Source organism: Chamaea fasciata, unplaced genomic scaffold (genome assembly GCF_029207755.1).
Source record: "Chamaea fasciata isolate MVZ Bird 193981 ecotype frontalis unplaced genomic scaffold, bChaFas1.0.hap1 SCAF_13, whole genome shotgun sequence".
Lineage (NCBI taxonomy): Eukaryota > Metazoa > Chordata > Aves > Passeriformes > Sylviidae > Chamaea > Chamaea fasciata.
This window is the reverse complement of record NW_027094098.1, coordinates 20,264,062-20,274,366: the sequence shown is the minus strand read 5'-3', so window position 1 is coordinate 20,274,366 and position 10,305 is coordinate 20,264,062.

Below are 10,305 nucleotides of genomic sequence, written 5' to 3'. Positions count from 1 at the left end.
TGGGCCATCCATCCTGGCGCCGAGTGCCTCAGGGATTTCCGCACCCCAGAGCACCCGGAGCGGCCCTGGGGCTGGGGGACCCTTGGGCGCCTCTCACAGAGGGGCCTTTCCTTGGCTAATCCTGTTTAATGAGACCTGGGGCTGTCCCCACACACCTGCCCCGGGGCACAACGCACCTTTTTACAAGTTTCCGTGACTTCTTCTCCCCAGTGCTGCCCCCACTGCGCCACTGCCCCGCCTGAGCGTTTGGGGCGAGGTTTTGGCCTCTGCTGCTCTGCAAAACTCCAGCTCTGCAGGCAGCCGTGCCTCTGCTCTGTGATGCTGTCAGGGGAAGGCTCTGCTGGCTGCGCAGGAGCCTGGGAGGCTCTTGGCTTCCAGCTCACGGTCATTCTGTCCCTGCTCCCCCTGGCTGTGCTGGAACAGGACAGGAGTGAGGGGCAGCGTGGGGAGAGCAGCAGGGCAGGGCTGGGGGAGCTGCAGCCTGGCCCTGAGGGGCACCCTGGGCGAGGACAGGGTGCCAAGGGCCACTCTGAGGGTGAACACCTCCAGCAAATACCCAAGAGGAGCTTGAGCGAGGCCAAGGCTCATCCCAGCTGCACTTGGGGCACGGCACCAGTGCCACCAGTGCCACCGGTGCCACCAGCACGGCACGGCTGCTTCGTCAGACAGCTGCAGACTGCTCTGGGTGGGAATGGACCTTAAATCCCACCCAGTGCCACCCCTGCCGTGGCAGGGACACCTTCCCCTGTCCCAGGGTGCTCCAGGCTCTGCCCAGCCTGGCCAGGACACCCCCAGGGACCCAGGGGCAGCTCTGGCTCACGCTGCCCTGTCAGGCTGTGCCTCAGTCCCTCTGCTCCCCTGTGCCAAAAGGGACAGAGGAGGAAAGCCCAGCCAGGGGGAGGGTTGTTGTGCAGAGCTCTCTGACAGCCAGGAGCACATGGAGCAGGAGCTTCCCCCGGCTCTGGACACTGCCAGGGCCCAGGGCTGAGGCTCTGGCAGCTCCTGCAGCAGCTCTGGCCGTGGCCACGTGTCAGCCCAGAGCTGAGCACAGAGCGCAGCTGGTCCTGAGCCCACTGCCCCCACGGCCCAGAGAGGAGTTTGGACTGGGCCTGGCACTGAGGGACAAGATCAGCATCGTCCAAAGGTGCTTTGATTTCTGTCGTGCTGCTCAGGTGACTTCTTCAGAGCTGGAAGGATCTCCTGTCTTCGCCCACTGCTGCAGTGGTTTAATACGTGGACAGTGGCTGTCCGTCCTAACGTAAGACTGATTAAATGGCCCCAGGGTAGAAGGAGAACAGACCTCAGGTTTGGGAAGGATTTGCCTGCTCTGTGCTCAGTGCAGCCGCTTTCCATCAGCAGCACAGTCCTCACAGAGGTGCTGGTGGGAGCTCCTGCAGAACTGGGTGAGCCACGTGTAAAACCTGGGGTCAACTCGTTTTCTCTCCCAGGGAAGTCTTGGGGGGTGCCAGGGCTCTGTGATGGGTGCTGAATAAAGATCTTAGGGCCCCAGATTAGAAATTCCTCATTTCGAAGTGTAGCGGTCAGGTGTGTGTTTGAGTTCCTCAGTTAAAAATCCAGCTCTGCCCTGCACAGGGCCACAGGGGTCAGGCTCAGAGCCTCCCTGAGGGAACCACCTCAGCGCCTCCCCACACCAGCCCCAGGGCAACTGTTTGTCTTCTCAGACCCAACAGAATTCTCCTCAATTCACTTTCATGCAGCCCTCGCTGTCGTCTGGGGTGTTTGTGGGAGTGGGGCCTTGGATCTCTTCCTCGCTGCAGAAAGTTTTTATACTGCAATTTCCAGACTGGTATTTGTAATTAGTCCATAAAAGAAGGTAATATGTGAAAAGTGTTCGACTGCTCTTGCCAGGAGAGAAAATATATATTGTAATGCATTCAGAAAGCATTCCAAGGGTAGAGGATCAAGTTGTATTTGATTTTCTCATTCTCTATAATAATCATTTTTGTTGTCTTGCAAAGCTCCAGCTTTGAAGTGCGACACATAAAGATTCTGCAATACCAGCAACTGTTTCTCTTTAGCTATTTTCCAAGTGATTTGATTTTCTCAATAGCATTAACTATATGGAGGTCTAACAAGTTGTAATTAATGTATTCAGCCATTTTCTTTTGTGGCAGGCTGGAATGTGAGTGACAGCATGAAGGGAAGCAGCAGAATAGAACTGGATGCTTGAGAAGATTATCATAACATAAAAACTGACAACTCTCTGGCTCTTGAATAACACATTGTGTTAGTGAAAAGGGAGGAAAAAGCTGTTTCACAAAAAAAAGTCCAATGGGGCTCAGAAATTTTTTTGAGGAGGGGAGAGATTTTCAAAAGCCCTTTTTAGTGTTGGCCAGATCCGAATCCTGAAGTTCACAAACAGTTTCTCCCATGCTGAGGGGTGTGTGCCCTGGGATTTGTGAGCACAGGGTGGGATGGGCTCTGCTGGACCCTCTGGGCTGCCCCTGGGGGCAGGAAAGGGGAGAGGGAGCAGGAGAGGGGAGAGGGGCAGGAGAGGGGAAAGGGAGCAGGAAAGGGGAAAGGGAGCAGGAAAGGGGAGAGGGGCAGGAGAGGGGAGAGGGAGCACGAAAGGGGAAAGGGAGCAGGAAAGGGGAGAGGGAGCAGGAAAGGGGAGAGGGAGCAGGAAAGGAAAGAGGGGCAGGAGAGGGGAGAGGGAGCACGAAAGGGGAAAGGGAGCAGGAAAGGGGAGAGGGGCAGGAGAGGGGAGAGGGGGCAGGAAAGCAGCTCCAGAGCGTGGCTGGGCACTGCAGAACAGGCTCCCCACTCACCTGGCAGCATCTCAGCCTGTCCTGAGCTGGGAGGGACCACGAGGGTCCCCAGCTCCCGCACAGGGCACCCCAAGGGTCCCAGCACGTACCTGAGAGTTTGTCCAGAGCTGAGTTTGTCCTGCTCATCCTGTGCAGCCCCATCCCTGCGGCTGGTTTGCATTTTGGAGGCTGGGATTGCTGCTGGGGAAGATGCCCTGGGTGATTAAAGAGCGGGGCTGGCAGCCTCTCCTCCCCTGCTGCCATCCATCCGCCACAAGGTCATCTCTGCGCTGGCCCCTTCATGTTTATTTCTGAGCCAATAAAATTCCCATTTGCTCTGGAACATTTTGTAATCCGCAGCTTTCAGCCCAGGGATTGATTATCTGTATTCCTAGATAAAATCAAAGTGCAGGACTTCAAACAGATTTCCACTCAATTATTTCCCCCGGACAGCTTAAACGATGTTGTGAAATCCCAGATTAACTCGGGAGTGGCCGAGAGCTCTGTACCTGCCTGAGCCTCCTCCTGGCCTTGCTGCTCCTCATTTTTGAAGTGGTTTTGCTGCTCTTGCTCTAATTTCCAGGCAGCAGGGGAGCAGTGTTTGTGCCCAGCCTGGAGCCTGGGCCCGGCACCTGAGCAGGTGAATTTTGGGGGAGCTCAGGCTGCAGAACAAACCCAACACAAACACCATGAGCACAATTTCACTGTGCCTTTGGTCTGGGGGATCCCACCAGGCTCTTCCCACCCCGCAGGAAATCCTGGCTAACCAGCCAAGGCCCCGAAGGAAAACTGCAGCTCTGAAAAGTGTTGGGTGAAAAGTAAAAGATGGGTTGAAAACAGAAACAGAGAATTGCTGGCAGGAGCTGCTTCCTCTGCCTGCCCCTCCCTGAGTTTGGGTCAAGGATCCTCAGTTCAGGCATCGAAATGTGTGAAAGTGAAATTCCTAAGGAAATCAGGAGATGAAAAGGAATTTCAAGGACGATGTTAGGATTGGAGGAGGAGTTGTTAGCACTTGTTCTAATATCTCAGTTCGGGACTGGAGGACGTTTTTGCACAAGATTTTTTCAATAGAAATATAAATGTAATCCCAGCACGAATTGAGAAACACATTAATTATGAGCAGCAGATGGAGGCTTTAAAACTGTATTATTTCGCTTGATTTATTGATGGCTTCTTCAGAATTTTTTAAATTGCCATTTTCTTCTGAATACCTTGAGCATCACATTGGGAGGGGTAAGACTGAACACTGCCAAGAGAAGAAGATGTATGTATCTATTTATCCCAAACCAGACGTATGAACTTTTTGATTCATCAGTGTGCTGACATTTATTTTAGTTATGGTTTTTAAATTTTTTTTTCTTTTAACACTTCCTGGAATGATCAGTGATTCAAAATATCTTTCCCTTGGCCGGTTCTACAGGAAACCAGGGCAACATAAGTGAGTTTTTCAGTTCTGTGCAGTTTTGTAATCCGGAACATTGAGATGCTGGTCAGGGAAAGAGACATTCTCCATCTCTTTCTTGTGATATTGAAGCGTAAATTGAAACTGTGGCAACAAAGTCCAGTGTCAGTGATAAGGAATTGCAGGTGTGTGTAGTATGGGATGGATTTGTGCTGGCACACGGATCACAGGTGGATTAGACAAATAATCAGAAAAGGAACCCGCAGCCAGGCGCTCCCTGCACTCAGCTGCACACTGTTACCCTGTAATTCCAGTGAAGTTATTCCAGCTATTCTGATTTATGGGAACCACTGAGATTAGGAGCCTTCAGAAATGACTGTAACGGCATCAAAAGAGCTGCTAAAACGTGTGAGTCATGGTGGAGAGCATCCAAAAAGAAGTTGTGGCACAGGATGACGACATGTCTCCTTTGGGGATGTTTTCATCTTGGATTTTGCTCCATTTCCTTTGTTCCTTGGAGTGCTGTAGTGCGGGGTGAAGCACACTCTAAGCAGCAGCATGTGGAATAACTGCCTGCTTTTGCAATCTCTGTTAAAGCAGCTGCATCTGTAACTCATTTCATGGAAGTTTTACTGTTTTTGGTTTTTTTTTTTTCCCTTTTACCATATCATACTCGAAGCTCAATAAAGATAAACTTCAAATAATGTCAGTATATCAGGGAAGATTCAAAGCCCTGCAGCTGAGCCCGTATTCCTCCAAGTGCCATTTATGAGCCGAGCTGTTTTAATGTAGTGGTAGAAGTAAACCCAAACATTTGGCAGTGTCTGTATTTGCACCCTTGGGACAGATGATGGAGGAGTTATTTGCTCCAGCCTTTAATCAATTTTAGGTAAGCAGCACGAGTGTACCTTGAGCATCCATATTTTCTAATTGGCTCTCTTAAATGTGAAGGCTCCCATAACTCAGTGGGAGATTTACAGCAGGGGAGAGGGGGAGCCAGCAGTCCCCACTTGGAGTGTGATGGATCTGCTCCGGCAGCACGAGTGGCAGGAGCTGCAGCTCCCCGCAGGAGCAAAATGCAAACCGTGGGTGAGCTCCCCGTGCTGTTTGATTCATTGCCCTGCAGATCTGGGGCTGCACGAGCCGTGCTGAGCCCTGCTTTAGCGCCGCCAAATCTGTTTATTTCCCGCGTGCTGAATTCCCTGGGCCCAGTCAGCTCGTGTTACTCGTGCAAGGGCTTCCCGTGGGGCTCAGAGGCTTTGACACATCTGCTTTCTGCGCTTGGCTGGGGAGGAGTTCCTGGGCACGTCTGCACAGAGCCCTGACGGCGAGAGCAGTCCAAGGGGGAGGTGAACCTTAATGAACCTTAGGGTTGTGTCCACAATCACACGGGACGTGGCAGGGCTGAGCAGAGGAAAGGCACGAGGGAAGAGTGATGGTGAAAGATGGCTTTGCTGTTTTAATGCATTTGATTTCATCTGGCTTCCCCCGGAGCTTCCCCCGGGCTTGGTGGCCCCAGGCTGACCCAAAGCCCTGTGTCCATGTGCCCAGCAAGGCTCAGGGCCAGGGTCAGGCTGGACGGGGCCTGGAGCACCCTGGGGTGGTGGCAGGTGTCCCTGCCCGTGGCAGGGGGTCAGTGTTTGATGTTCAGTGTCCCTTCCAGCCCAAACCGTTCCTTCCACGTGTTTGCTGTCCCAGCTTGGCCTCACCTCTGCCTCCTCTTTGCCAGGGACCAGCCCTGGTGCTTCAAAACCAGGCACTGCTGCTTTCCTGATTTCATACTCTGTGTTTGTGTGAGTGCTGAGGGTGTGGCAGGTGACTTCCAGGTGTTCCAGAGTCAGCTTCCTGAAGTGCAGGGAGCCTTTCCCAGCTCTGGCTCCTGTGGCAGCACACACACACGGAGCTCTGTTTGAGGCAGCCCCTTCAGGGCAGCATTTTGCACAGTATTCTGCATTTTCAGCAAGTTGGGGACACCCTTCGTTAAGATTCAGACTTTATGCACTGATTACTTCTCCTCTGCTACAGCTTAACTTCTCCTGCATGGCTTAACTTTAAACCCAAGTGAAAGGAAATCCAATAAAGATAAATGAGGTGTCTTTAAAGGATCCAACAGGAAATTCAGTAGCGTCAGCAATGAATGTGAAGATACAGTGAGCTGAGGAACTTGAGGATGATGGGTTCTTCATGAGGTTACATCTGTTCACATAGGCTTGGAAGTATTTAGGAAAATTAATTGCTTTAGGAGCAACACTTCTCCAAATTCTCATGGCTGTGGCTCTCAGTGTTCCTGCCTAGCCCCAGAGCTGGGTGCATAATGCAGCAGCTTGAAGCTGATGCCAGCAGTGTGCAGTGAGCACTGACAGAACCAGTTCAGCCTCCTGCGGAATTCCTCACGGACAATGTGTTTAATGTGCTTTTGGAACAACAGAATCTGTTTCCCTCTCAGGTCTCCTGGTGTCAGTGGTGCCCAGAAGTTTGGGCTGTTCCTGAGACAGGTAAAGGTCACTGAGCTGTCAAAGTGGGTCCCCAGTGGTGGGGTGAGCAGTCGTACAGTACCCAGGAGGGGTCACCTGCAGACGTATTCCCTGTGTTTTAAAGGAATTCATTCCTTCCAGAACTTGGGCTGTCACTGTTGGGTTCAGTTTGCCTGCTCAAGGTGCCCTGCACCAAGGGTGTCTGTGGGTGCAGAACCAGAGAGGTGCCCAAATTCCCGGGGTGAATTTCTAATTCTGAATTCCTCCCAGGCTGTGAGGGCAAGGTCAGTGGCATTTGGCTGTTTCCCGACTGCTCCGAGGAAGGGCACTCCCTGCCCCTGAGAGGCCTGCTCAGAGACGAGTATTTTGGTTTCCAGGTCCGTGCAGACTGTGGGATGTTCCAGCGGGGATCCTGCACTGAGGATGTCACAGAATTTCCCCTCCTGTGGCTCAGCAGCTGCTCCCTGCACGCTGTTTGAGTTCTCTGCCCAAAATCCCCACGGTTGTCCCCAATGCTGGGACTCCCCCTTCCTCAGCAGCCTGTTCTACACTCTCTGCTTAATAAGATCCGTGCTGGAGCTGTCATCCCTGATTACACATTTCCCTGTTTGCGTTGCCTCTTCCCAGTGGTCACCAGCACGAATGTCTCTGGGAATCTTAATGCATTTCCTTCTCTTCTAATGTGTAAACGCCTGCAAACCAACCAAAACAACCATCCTACTTTGATTGTGTGTTTTATTTCTGCTGAAAGGTTCAGATGTAATGAAAATAAAATGTTCAATGAGCAAACACAGATTTTTCCAGGAGAAACAGGCACATTTAACTTGTTTTGAAAGATGGATGAGCACTATTAGTTTTGATATATTCTATATATATCCTCTCACTTGACAATTGTTATTTAAAGATTTAGTTCTGGGTTATTGCTGCACTTATGTTGTAGAGCCGTTTTACACCTACGCACGGATCAGTAACTTAATTATAAATAAGTGGGTTTAAGCCAAACGTAATGGAAATAATGTTTTCTTTGCTAGAATGTGCATGGTCCTTGGGGTGAGCTGGTGGCACGGGGGGTGTCCCACTCCCACCAGAGTGTCCCGGGGTGCTGAGCTGGGGGTGGTGGGGCAGGGCTGGGCACATTCCAGGAGAGGATAACCTGGACACCCTCAGCATCCAGGAGGGTCCAAAGCTTGCTGTGAATATGGGGTGTGGAGCTGCTGTGCACAGAATTCCAGGACGTCTGCCCCGGGAGAGGCAAACGGGGTGCCGGGACACAGTGTTACAGGTTTTATTTTTACACTTCGTTCCCTGGCAGACAAAGTGATGGGTATTGTTCAGCCTGAGCCCCTTGGTGCGCACCATCGTCAATATTCATTTTAAATCCTTTCAAAGGCATCTTCAAAATGTCTATTAAAACATTTAATTGCAAGGTGCTTTTTTTTTTTTTTTCTCCATCTCTTCTCACCTACATCGTTCTTTGTCTCAGAAAACGAAGCACTTGAGGCTTTGACAGTGAGGGAGGGGAAGAGATGAGAATGTGCGAGGGCAAGAGCAGCAAACCCCCGGAGCCCCAGGGCGAGGTTAACTCTGGGTTCTCGGAGGATTTGCGGGAACTGGGAGAGGAACTTGTCACTGGGAATTAGCCCCTGAGAGCCTCCAGCGCCGTCCATCGATTGCAGCCGCGGCTCCAGCGCAGCGGCAGAGGGGGAAGGAGAGGAATTATCCCCCGGATCCGAGCGGCGGAGGGCGCCGGGCTCCCGTCACAGAGCTCGGAGGGGAACGATGGCTGTGCCGGCTTTGGGGCTCTCAGAACCCCCTCAGACATTTCTCCTCGGCTTGCCCCCTCACCCTCCCACGACGGACTCCAAGAGCTGCGGGGCTTGATGCCCGGAGAGTTTATGGCGTGCAGCTGTAGGAGCCGGCACAGCCTGGGGACAGAGGATGGGGACGGAGGATGGGGACGGAGGATGGGGACGGAGGATGGGGACGGAGGATGGGGACAGAGGATGGGGACAGAGGGTGGGGACGGAGGATGGGGACGGAGGATGGGGACGGAGGATGGGGACAGAGGATGGGGACGGAGGATGGGGACACAGGATGGGGACAGAGGATGGGGACACAGGATGGGGACACAGGATGGGGACACAGGATGGGGACAGAGGATGGGGACACAGGATGGGGACACAGGATGGGGACAGAGGGGACCCGGGCAGCAGGTCAGGGCTGTGTCACACTGTGGGAGCTGGAGGTGGCTGGGCAGGCTGGGACAGGCTGGTGGACACGGCAGAGACGTTCCTGCAGGAGAGGAGAACGGGCACAGCCCAGGGGTGATGGGTCTGGAGCAGAGAGGAGAACGGGCACAGCCCAGGGGTGATGGGTCTGGAGCAGAGAGGAGAACGGGCACAGCCCAGGGGTGATGGGTCTGGAGCAGAGAGGAGAACGGGCACAGCTCAGGGGTGATGGGTCTGGAGCAGAGAGGAGAACGGGCACAGCTCAGGGGTGATGGGTCTGGAGCAGAGAGGAGAACGGGCACAGCCCAGGGGTGATGGGTCTGGAGCAGAGAGGAGAACGGGCACAGCTCAGGGGTGATGGGTCTGGAGCAGAGAGGAGAACGGGCACAGCTCAGGGGTGATGGGTCTGGAGCAGAGAGGAGAACGGGCACAGCCCAGGGGTGATGGGTCTGGAGCAGAGAGGAGAACGGGCACAGCTCAGGGGTGATAGGTCGAGTCCTGGGGCAGGTGACCCCCGTGGATGTGGGGAGGTGAATCCCTTGGGATGAACCCCTCGGGATGATGGGGTGAGGAAGGGCAGGAGCTCAGAGGGAACCCACGAACAGCCCAGGGTTGGTGTCCTCCATCCACAGCAAACCCCCTCAGGGCAGGGCCGGGAGCTCCCCCGGGTGTGAAACCTGCCGAGGAGAAGGAGCTCTTGCCGAGGACGGGAGGTGAGGGCAGAGCTCAGGCAGCCGGTAAAACAAAGAGCCCCAAGCAAAGGGTGGGTTTTGTTTAGCAAGGGAGGAACACAGTGTTATAAATACATTATATAGGACTAGGAGAGGAAATGCAGACCGAGTGGCTGCATCTCAAATGCCCCAATAAACGGGTTAATTTTGACCAGGGGGTAGAATAAGGGATCAGGACAGAGAACAAGCAGATGAGAGTTTGTTTGGATGTGCTGGATAGGTCAGGCCACACGATCCGAGGAAATTCTCTTTAGAATTAGAAAGAATTAATCAAAGCTACTTTGGAATGAGGAGCAATCATTTTCAACAGCTTGTGGAGATCAGAGGAGGTCTCAGAACTATCAAAATGCAAATACGGATCCTAAATGTAAGGGGAAAAAATGTAGTCCAGTTTATGATTGACTAAAAAGCCTAACAAATTCTTGGAAAGGCTCTGAGATTAATCAGTGAAAAAAAAAATTCAGCCTACAACGCTTGGAAGAGGCGACTAAAATAAAAATAGAACAACTGTCCTGGGTTGGTTGAAAGTGAGATGAGCCTAATTAACCCACCTGGTGGTAAAAGGAAAACAAATAGCTGTGATACACCTTTTTTGCATTTCCAGGTTAGCCAGAGAAGTGTGTCTTGGTGTAGGATGCACAAAGAGCTGTTTGAGGCATTTATTTCAGTCATAATTGTCAGTATTTGGCTGAAGGTCTGGGA